The 9,449-nt window shown below is 38.0% G+C and overlaps 1 pseudogene; it reads right to left on the bottom strand.

Moving 5' to 3' along the window:
- Nucleotides 1-4,591: 4,591 nt before the first annotated feature.
- Nucleotides 4,592-8,825, bottom strand: LOC119540494 (annotated as a pseudogene).
- Nucleotides 8,826-9,449: the final 624 nt, after the last annotated feature.

Genomic DNA, 9,449 nt, shown 5'->3' with positions numbered 1-9,449 from the left:
TTTTGCCCATTTTAAAAAATTGAGTTGTCATTGAGTTGTTGAGTTATAGGATTTCTTTACATATTTTGATATTAAACCCTGGATATGTGGTTTCCAAATATTTTCTCCCATGTTGTAGGATGTCTTTTTTAAATTTTTTTTATTGAGATTGTTCACAAACCATACAATTATCCAAAGATCGAAAGTGTACAATCAATTGCCCATGGTACCATCATACAATTGTGCATCCATCGCCACAATTACTCTTTTTTCAATTTTTAGAACATTTTCATTACTCAGGAAAAGAAATAAAGACAAAAAAAGGAAACTCAAGTCCTCCCATACCCCTAACCCCCCACACCCATATTGATTCATAGTTTTCATATAGTACATTTGTTACTGTTGATGAGAGAATGTGGAAATACTACTAACTGTAGTATATAGTTTGCAATAGGTATACATTTTTTTCCTATATGCCCCCTCTATTATTAACTTCTAGTTATAGTGTCATACATTTGTTCTAATTCATGAGAGAAATTTCTAATATTTGTACAATTAATCATGGACATTGTCCACCTCAAGATTCACTGCTTTATACAGTCCCATCTTTTAACCTCCAGCTTTCCTTCTGGTGACATACATGACTCTGAACTTCCCCTTTCCATCACAAACATGCACCATTCAGCGCTGTTGGTTATTCTCACAACATACTACCATCACTTCTATTCATTTCCAAACATTTAAGTTCAACCTAGTTGAACATTCTGCTCATATTAAGCAACCTCTCCCCATTTTTTAGCCCTGTTCTATATCCTGGTAACTTATATTTCATGTCTATGAGTTTACATATTATAATTAGTTCATATCAGTGAGACCCTACAATATTTGTCTGTATGTGTCTGTCATATTTCACTCAATATAGTGCCTACAAGTTTTCTCCGTCAACCCATTTTTTTTAAAGATGGCTTTGTTCACACACCATACTTTCCATCCTAAGTAAAGAATCATCAGTTCCCTATATAGTCACATATGTATGTATTCAGCACCATCGGCCCCATCTATATAAGGAAATCTCCACTTCTTCTACAAAGAAAGAGGAAGAGTCAAAGAAGGTAGAGGGACAAAAGAAAAAGACAAAAGAGAGAGAGAGAGAGAAAAAAAAAGCCTGACAGCTAGAAAGCAACAAAAGCAAAGATAGCATTAAATTAAAGTAGAATAAAGAGTCAGACAACATCACCAATGCCAGGAGACCCATACCCTTCCTCTATGTCCCCCCCCATATGCATTTAGCTTTGGTATATTGCCTTTGTTATATTAAAGGAAAAAATGTTTCTGTTAATTATAGTCTCTAGTTTGCATTGGTTGTATCCCTCACCCCGATCCCACCCTATTTTTAACACCTTGCAGTGTTGACATTCATTTGTTCTACCTCATGAAAAAACATATTTGTACCTTTTATTACAATTGTTGAGCACCCTAGGTTTCACTGAGTTATACAGTTCCAGTCTTTACCTTTCCTCTTTCCTTCTGGTGTCCCACATGGTCCTAACCTTCCTCTTTCAACTATGCTCACAGTCATCTTTGTTCAGTGTACTTATATTGCTGTGCTACTGTCTCCCAAATTTGTTTTCCAAATCTCTCACTCCTGTCTTTTCCTTTCTGTATGCAGTGCTTCCTTTAATGTCTCCTGTAGAGCAAGGTATCTTGTTCACAAACTCTGTCATTGTCTGTCTGTTAGAGAATATTTTAAGCTCTCCCTCATATTTGAATGACAGTTTTGTTGGATATAGAATTCTTGGTTGGTGGTTTTTCTCTTTCAGTATCTTAAATATATCACCCCACTTATTTCTTGCCTCCGTGGTTTCTGTTGAAAAATCTGCACATAGTCATATCAAGCTTCCTTTGTACGTGATAGATCACTTTTCTCTCGCTGCTTTCAGGATTCTCTCTTTATCTTTGACATCTGATAATCTGATTATTAAGTGTATTGGCATAGACCTGTTCATATCTATTCTATTTGGGTTACACTGCACTTCTTGGATCCATAATTTTATGTCTTTCATAAGAGATGGGAAATTTTCATTGATTATTTCCTCTATTATTGCTGCTGCCCCTTTTCCCTTCTCTTCTCCTTCTGGGACACCAATGACACACACATTCCTGCATTTAGTTTTGTCCTTAAGTTCCCAGAGACATTGCTTATATTTTTCTATTCTTTTCTCTATCTATTCTTTTCTGTGTAGGCTTTCAGTTGCCTTGTTCTCCAGTTCCTGAGTGTTTTCTTTTGCTTCTTGAGATCTACTGTTGTATGTTTCCATTATGTCTTTCATCTCTTGTGTTGTGCCTTTCATTTCCATAGATTCTGCCAGTTGTTTTTTTGAACTTTTGATTTCTACCTTATGTACACCCAGTGTTTTCATTATACACTTCATCTCTTTTGCCATATCTTCCCTAAAGTTATTGAATTGATTTAGTATTAGTTGTTTAAATTCCTTTATCTCAGTTGAAGTGTAAGTTTGTTCTTTTGACTGGGCCATAACTTCATTTTTCTTAGTGGAGATTGTAGTTTTCTGTTGTCTAGGCGTCTGGTTTCCAAGACCAGATCCGGTTTACCCAGACCAGAACAGGCTTAGGTCTTGGAAGGAGGGAATAGTCTCCAGTTTCCCTGAGGGTGTCTTAGAAGAATTGTACACCCTGTGAGGCTTCAAGTCACTGTGCTTTTCTGCCCAGCAGGTGGCACCTGTCAGCTTGTAGCTCCAGACTGGTGTAAAGGAGGTGTGGCCCATAGCTGTTTTCCCCTAGGCTCTGGGGTCAGGATCTGAATGGAAGGTGGGTAGTACAGCTGGGTGCCACCCCTTTCCTCTTAGGGAAGATAACCCCCCTTAGGGAGAGGTAATTAGCATTTGAATAGACTCTGCCCATGCTATCTCCACCCTTGTCTGGGTCAGAGTGCTGGGAACTGAAAATGGCTGAGGCTTTCTCCACTGAGCTGAAAAAGGGAAAGAAAGCCCCCTTCATGGCCAGTCTGTGGCTGTCTTCTGGCTCTCTGAGGTCAGTCATCACCAACAGCCTCTGTCTGCTTGTTGTAGATTCATAGCTTGTATCGAGCAGCCCATGCTTGTTAATTAAAACCCCAGTTGGAGCTCAGCTGAGCTATATTCTCTTGCTCAGAGAGTGCTGCTCTCTAGCACCACAAGGCTTTGCAGTTTGGGCCATGGGGGGAGGGGGCTCCCAGATTGGATCTGCAGTTTTTACTTACAGATTTTATGCTGCGATCTCGGACATTCCTCCCAATTCAGGTTGGTGTATGATGAGTGGGCAGTCATGTTTGTCCCCTTGAAGTTATTCCAGATTATTTACTAGTTGTTCCTGGTTTTTTGTTAGTTGTTCCAGGGGGACAAACTAGCTTCCATGCCTCTCTATGCTGCCATCTTCTTCTGTCTCCTTTGGGATGTCTTTTGACTTTAATAATGAAGTCAAAATAGTGTAGTATCCATTACTGAAAGTGGTATATTGAAATTAGCTACTGTATAATATAGAACTATTTCTCCCTTCAAATCTAGTCAATATGTTCTTCATATATTTTGAGGCTTTCAATTAGCATATATATATTTAAAATTTCCATGTCTTCTTGTATAATTGACCCCTTTATCAGTATGTAGTGATCTTCTTTGTCATTCATAACATTTTTTTTTTTTTTTTACTAAAAGTCAAAACTTTTATCTGGCATTAGTATAGCTACCCAGCTCTCTTTTGGTTACCGGTTACTATTTTCTTGGTGTATATTTTTTCCATCCTTTCACTTGGGTCTTTGAATTTAAGGTGAGTCTCTTCTACACATCATATATTGGGTCATGCTTTTTTATCCACTCTGCCAATCTGTGGCTTTTGACTGGAGAGTGTAATCCATTTACATTTTTTTTAGACTAACCAAAAGTACTTTACTAAAACATAAGATTTACAGACAAGCCATATAAAATGTTCACAAGCTTATTTTTTGAAGATAGGATTCTGCACTTGACAGCAAAGTCACAATGTTATTGGTGAGGGCTGTGATATTTTTTAATGCTCCCATTTTGGTTCAAACAATCAAGCTTGTCCATGTAAGCATCTAAATAAAGTTAGACTTAGCTAGAGGGTATAGTCTAAAGAACAACTGGTTAGCTGCTTTTAACCAATGCATTTAATTAGATCACCATAAAAGGTGGGTGGGGGGGGAAGAAACATAAAATTAAAATAAAACTGTCCCCTCCTCAAAAATAAAAATAAAATAAAGAAACACACACCCATGCAGCTAACCCTGACAACTACCTACATTCACAGTTCTTTATACTTAAACCATTATGAGGAAAATGAATAAAAGCAGGAGAGGGGCCACTGCTTTTAAATGTTTTGCAACAATCCAGATGACACTTCTAGACTCTGCTCATGTTTTACAGCAGTGAATCAGGACAAGACATAGATTTGCTGATGTGAATTTAATCACCAAAGGACTGAAGATGTCTCAGTTTTTATTCTGTAATGTTTATAAGACTGTGTCCATTAAATGCAAACAAAAAAGGAAGAAGTCTTGGCAGAACAGAAGTAGTGCACACTTGACAATCAGATAGATTTAAATATTATCCATGGCCTATAGCCTAGGCCATGCCCTAGCTGTTTCCATGGCTTGGGCTTCATTAGTCTTCCCCTGCTCCACTACATCAATTGCTAATGGATCATCTGGATTGGGAGCACTTAACAAAGCCTGGATCAAAAGCAGAACTGTACAGATTTGCAGTGCTGGGGACACATCTTTCAAAATATCTAAACATAGTCTTCCCAATTTGTCTACATTAGGGTGACAAATTTTCATCATGAAATGTGTTTTATGGGCTGCCATTGGGTATACTTCTGGAAGGACTAGTTCAAGTTTAAAAGTCCCTCCCTTAAAGGGGAAATTTGGATACCAGAAATGACCATATGAAAATAACAGGTGTTGCTCTCATCTGGTTCTGCTTTAATACCTAGAACTGGTTCTGCCAGCAATTGCTGGGTTTCCTTGATAATCCTTTGGGCAGCCCAGCCATCTTGTTAGATCCCGAGTTTGGTCTCTGGTCTTGTCTCCAGCTCTGCTCACCTCCTGCACAAGTGCTAATCCATTTATATTTAATGTAACTATTGATAATGCAGGATTTTTCTGCTATTTTGCTATTGGTCATTGTAAGTCTTACACCTTTTTCTGTCCTTCAATTATTCCAGTAAACACTACTTTCATATTTATTTGATTTTTTTTTTGTAATATACCATATGGAGTCCCTTCTCATTTCTTTCTGCACATATTTTTCATATATTTTGTTTGTGGTTATAATGGGGTTAAATTTTATATCCTAAATCTATGCTAGTCATGTTTGATTTGATACCAGCTTAACTTCAACAGCATGCACAAATACTGTTCTTATATCCCCTTACCTCACTTTTTTGTTGTACTTGTTACAATTTGTATATTTATGCATTGTATGCCCAATACCATAGATTTATTGCTACTTTTATGCATTTGAATTTTAGAAACTGTAAGAATTTAAAAAGTGCAGTGATATACCAAGAAATACAATACAATTGTAGTGGCATTTTTAATTATCCATACAGTTACCTTACCAGAGGTCATTATGTCTTTTTGCATTTGATTCACTGTCTAGTATCATTTCATTCCAGTCTGAATAACTTCATTTTGAATTGCTTCTAGGACAGTTATAAATAAACTTTCTCAGCTTTTGTTTATTTGGGAATGTCTTAATCTCTCCCTCATTTTTGAAAGACAGTTTCATCCAATATAAAATTCTTGGCTGGTGATTGCTTTCTTTCAGCACTTTAAGAATTTCATCCCACTTCCCTTTTACCTCCATGGTTTCTGATGAGAAAATGGCATTTAATCTAATTGGGTCTCTCTTGTACATAACACATTGCTTTTCTCCTGCAGCTTTCAGAGCTCTTTCCTTTTCCTTTGCATTCAGCAGTTTAAGCTCTATGCATCTGGTCATGGTTCTCCTAAAGTTTGAGTTTCATTTGGCTTATAGAATGTGTGTATTTAAATTTGGGAAGTTTTCTGCCATTATTTCTTTGACTATTCCTTCTGCCTCTTTCTCTCTTTCTTCTCCTTTGGGGGTCCTGTAGTTCATATGTTGGTGTGTGTTCTGGTTTGCTAATGCTGCCATTATGCAAAATATCAGAAATGGATTGGCTTTTATAAAGGGGGTTCATTTGGTTACAAAGTCACAGTCTTAAGGCCATAAAGTGTCCAAGATAAGGCATCAACAATAGGGTACTTTCACTGAAGGAAGGCCATTGGCATCTGGAAAACCTCTATTAGCTGGGAAGGCACGTGGCTGGTATCTGCTTGCTCCCAGGTGGTGTTTCAAAACGGCATTCTCCAAAATGTTACTCTTGGGGTGTTTTGCCCTCTCTTAGCTGCAGCTGCTCCTTTTCACAATGTCACTCTCAGATGCTCTCTAAAATGTCACTCACAATTGCTCTGTGTCTGGGCATGTGTGGCTCTTTTTAAAGTATCACAGTGATCCAATAAACACCCACCCTGAATGGGTGGGGCAACACCTCTATAGATATAATCCAATGAAAGTTCTTGCTGACAGTTGATTGAGTCACATCTCCATGGAAACACTGAACTGATAGTTTCCAACCTAATCAACAGTAATACATCTGCCCCCACAAGATTGTATCAAAGATAAATGGCATTTTGGGGGACATAATACATCCAAACTGGCACAATGTGCTAGATGGTGTCCTACACATCTCTTAGGCTCAGTTCACTTTTTTCATTCTTTTTTTCTTTCTGCTTCTCACCCGGAATCATTTTAATTGTCTTGTTTTTTAGTTCATTGATTTTTTCTTCTGTCAGCTCCAATCTTCTGTTGATACTCTGTAGGGAATTTTTCACTTCAGTTACTGTGATATTCAACTCCAGTATTTCTGTTTGGTTCCTTTTAAAAATTTCTCTTTTTTACATATTCTTATATTGTTCATGCATCATTTTTCTTATATCATTTAGTTCTTTCTCTGTGTTTTCCTTTATTTTCTTGAGTATTTTGAAGATCAATTTTTAAAAGTCTTTTTCAGGATGTAGAAAGTGTTGTCTTATTCATTGATAGTTTCTGAATTTTTATCTTGTTCCTTTGGGTAGGCCATCATTTCATTTTTTTTGTCTTGTTTTTTTTTTTTTTACACACAGTATGTTTTAATATTTAATGTGTTAACTCTGATATTTAGTTTCTAATCTCTCCGTTCCTTAAGCCAGTAATATGTGATATTTGGTGTCAGGAACTGTGCAAGCTTGGGTATATTTGGGGGCAAAATGCCAAGATCTTTGATGTAATCTTGTTGGGGGCAGATGTGTTAGTGTTGATTAGATTGGAATTCTTTGATTGAGTGTTTCCATGGAGATGTAACTCAATCAGCTGTGAGTGAAACATTTGATTGGGTAATTTCCATGGAAGTGTTGCCCTGCCCATTCAGGGTGGGTACTAATTGGATCACTGGAGTTGTATAAAGGAGTTCACAGACAGAAGGACCTCAGAGCAGCTTTGAGTGACATTTTGGAGAGCAACTGAGAGATGTTTTGAAGACTGCTTTTGAGAGCTGGCAGAGACATTTTGGAGAATGCCATTTTGAAACCATCTGGGAGCAAGCAGACACCAGCCACATGCCTTCCCAGCTAACAAAGGTTTTTCAGATGTCAATGGCCTTTCTCCAGTGAAGGTACCCTGTTGTTGATGCCGTACCTTGGCCTTAAATCTATAACTTTGTAACCAAATAAACCCCCTTTATAAAAGCCAGTACATTTCTGGTGTTTTGCAAAATGGCAGCATTAGCAAACTGGAACGGGAACTAACAAAACAAATAAACCAAAGCAAAAAACATTTTTCAGTCTTTGTAAATTGGCTCTGCATTGTGTCATGTTTTGCTTCAGAGTTTAGCTCTCCTATCAAGAAGATAACCCAAAGAGAAGTGCAGGGCCCATTCATCTGCATCTATTCCTGGGCTTGTGCCTGCCTATGTCTCTGGAGTTCCCCAGTTTATGAGAATATGAATGTTCCCTCTACTCCCCATGAAGTTGACTTTTCTTCTGCCTCTCCCAGGGTCTCTATTGTAGGTCTTAAAGCTGGTAATACTTTGTTCCAGGCTGCTTCAACTTAACTGTTACACTGCTTTAGTTGTCAGCAAACTGCTTCTGCCTGTGGGGTAAGTTCTTTGAGGAGGAGCCAGAAATGAATTTTCTCCTTCAGTCTTTCAGGTTGACAGCAGTTAGCTTGGTGTTGACATACAGGCACCCAGTGTGCATACAAGGGTTACTTTGCTCCTTTCAGAACAGGGCCAGGGACCCACAGTGGGACACAGGCTGGCTCCACACTATGCCTTCCAAAGAAGGGTCTGGGGAGGGGCCAGCAGGGTGTCCATGAACTTTTCCTACTATTTTTTTTGTATCAATACTTCTCAGTTACTGCAATCCTTTAGCTGGTTTTTGGAGTTTTAAGAATGAAGGCTCTGACAGTTTTTCTAGTTGTTCAAAGATTTTGTGTGAGAATGGCAACCTGCGGCATCTTACATTGCCATCTTTTTTGACCAGAAGTCTTGAGTAACTTTTAAATGATAACATTTAAATGATGTTTCAAATATAATTCCCCCAAATCCTCTTTTGATTCTATATGCCTTTTTGCTTTCTTTTCTTCCATAGCTAAGCTTTTAATTTCTAGAAAGGGTTTTCTCTTGTGGCATTTATTATACCTCCTCACTTCTAGTTTACTGCTCAGCTCACTGCCATCTGGCTTTGCTTTCACCACTGCTTGAAACTGCATTGTCTACAAATGAACAATGATCATTAATTGCCAAATTCTCACCCTTTTCAATTTTGTCTTACTTATACCAGGCAGCTGTTAACCCTTGTATACCAAGCTTCCTCAGACTTCACCAAGCTGTAGATGCAACTTAGTCAACTTTGCAATAATAACCTATATTTCATTTTTCTTACTTACACATTAATTTAATAACAGCAAAGCTATTTCTTTAGGGGAACAGATTCTCCTTGACTTCATTGACTTGGGAAGGAAGCTTTAAATTCTTGGTACTCCACTTCTGGGTTCAGTCAAGCTTAGTGATTGGTATAAGAAGTGGGCCAATCTGAGTGAACCTGTGATTTCCCAGGGATTTTTAACTAATGTAGCAGGGAAAGAAATACCTTATTTTTCTTCCACATCACTAAACTGAAAGAAAAGCCTGTATTTGGTAGTAGAACATTTCGTTACTCCCTCCCCATCAGGACAGACACAAAGACACACACAGGAACACACACACACACACACACACACACACACACACACAAAGACTCAGTGTATATGGAGGAAGCCATTTGAAGATAAAGAGAGTTAAGCCGATACTTATAGAGAAAGCTGGAACAGAGATGTAGAGTGACTGACTGAGAA

This window comes from Choloepus didactylus, chromosome 7 (genome assembly GCF_015220235.1).
Source record: "Choloepus didactylus isolate mChoDid1 chromosome 7, mChoDid1.pri, whole genome shotgun sequence".
Classification (NCBI taxonomy): Eukaryota; Metazoa; Chordata; class Mammalia; order Pilosa; family Megalonychidae; genus Choloepus; species Choloepus didactylus.
The sequence above is the reverse complement of the archived record's forward strand: the minus strand, read 5'-3'. Positions and strand labels throughout refer to the sequence as shown.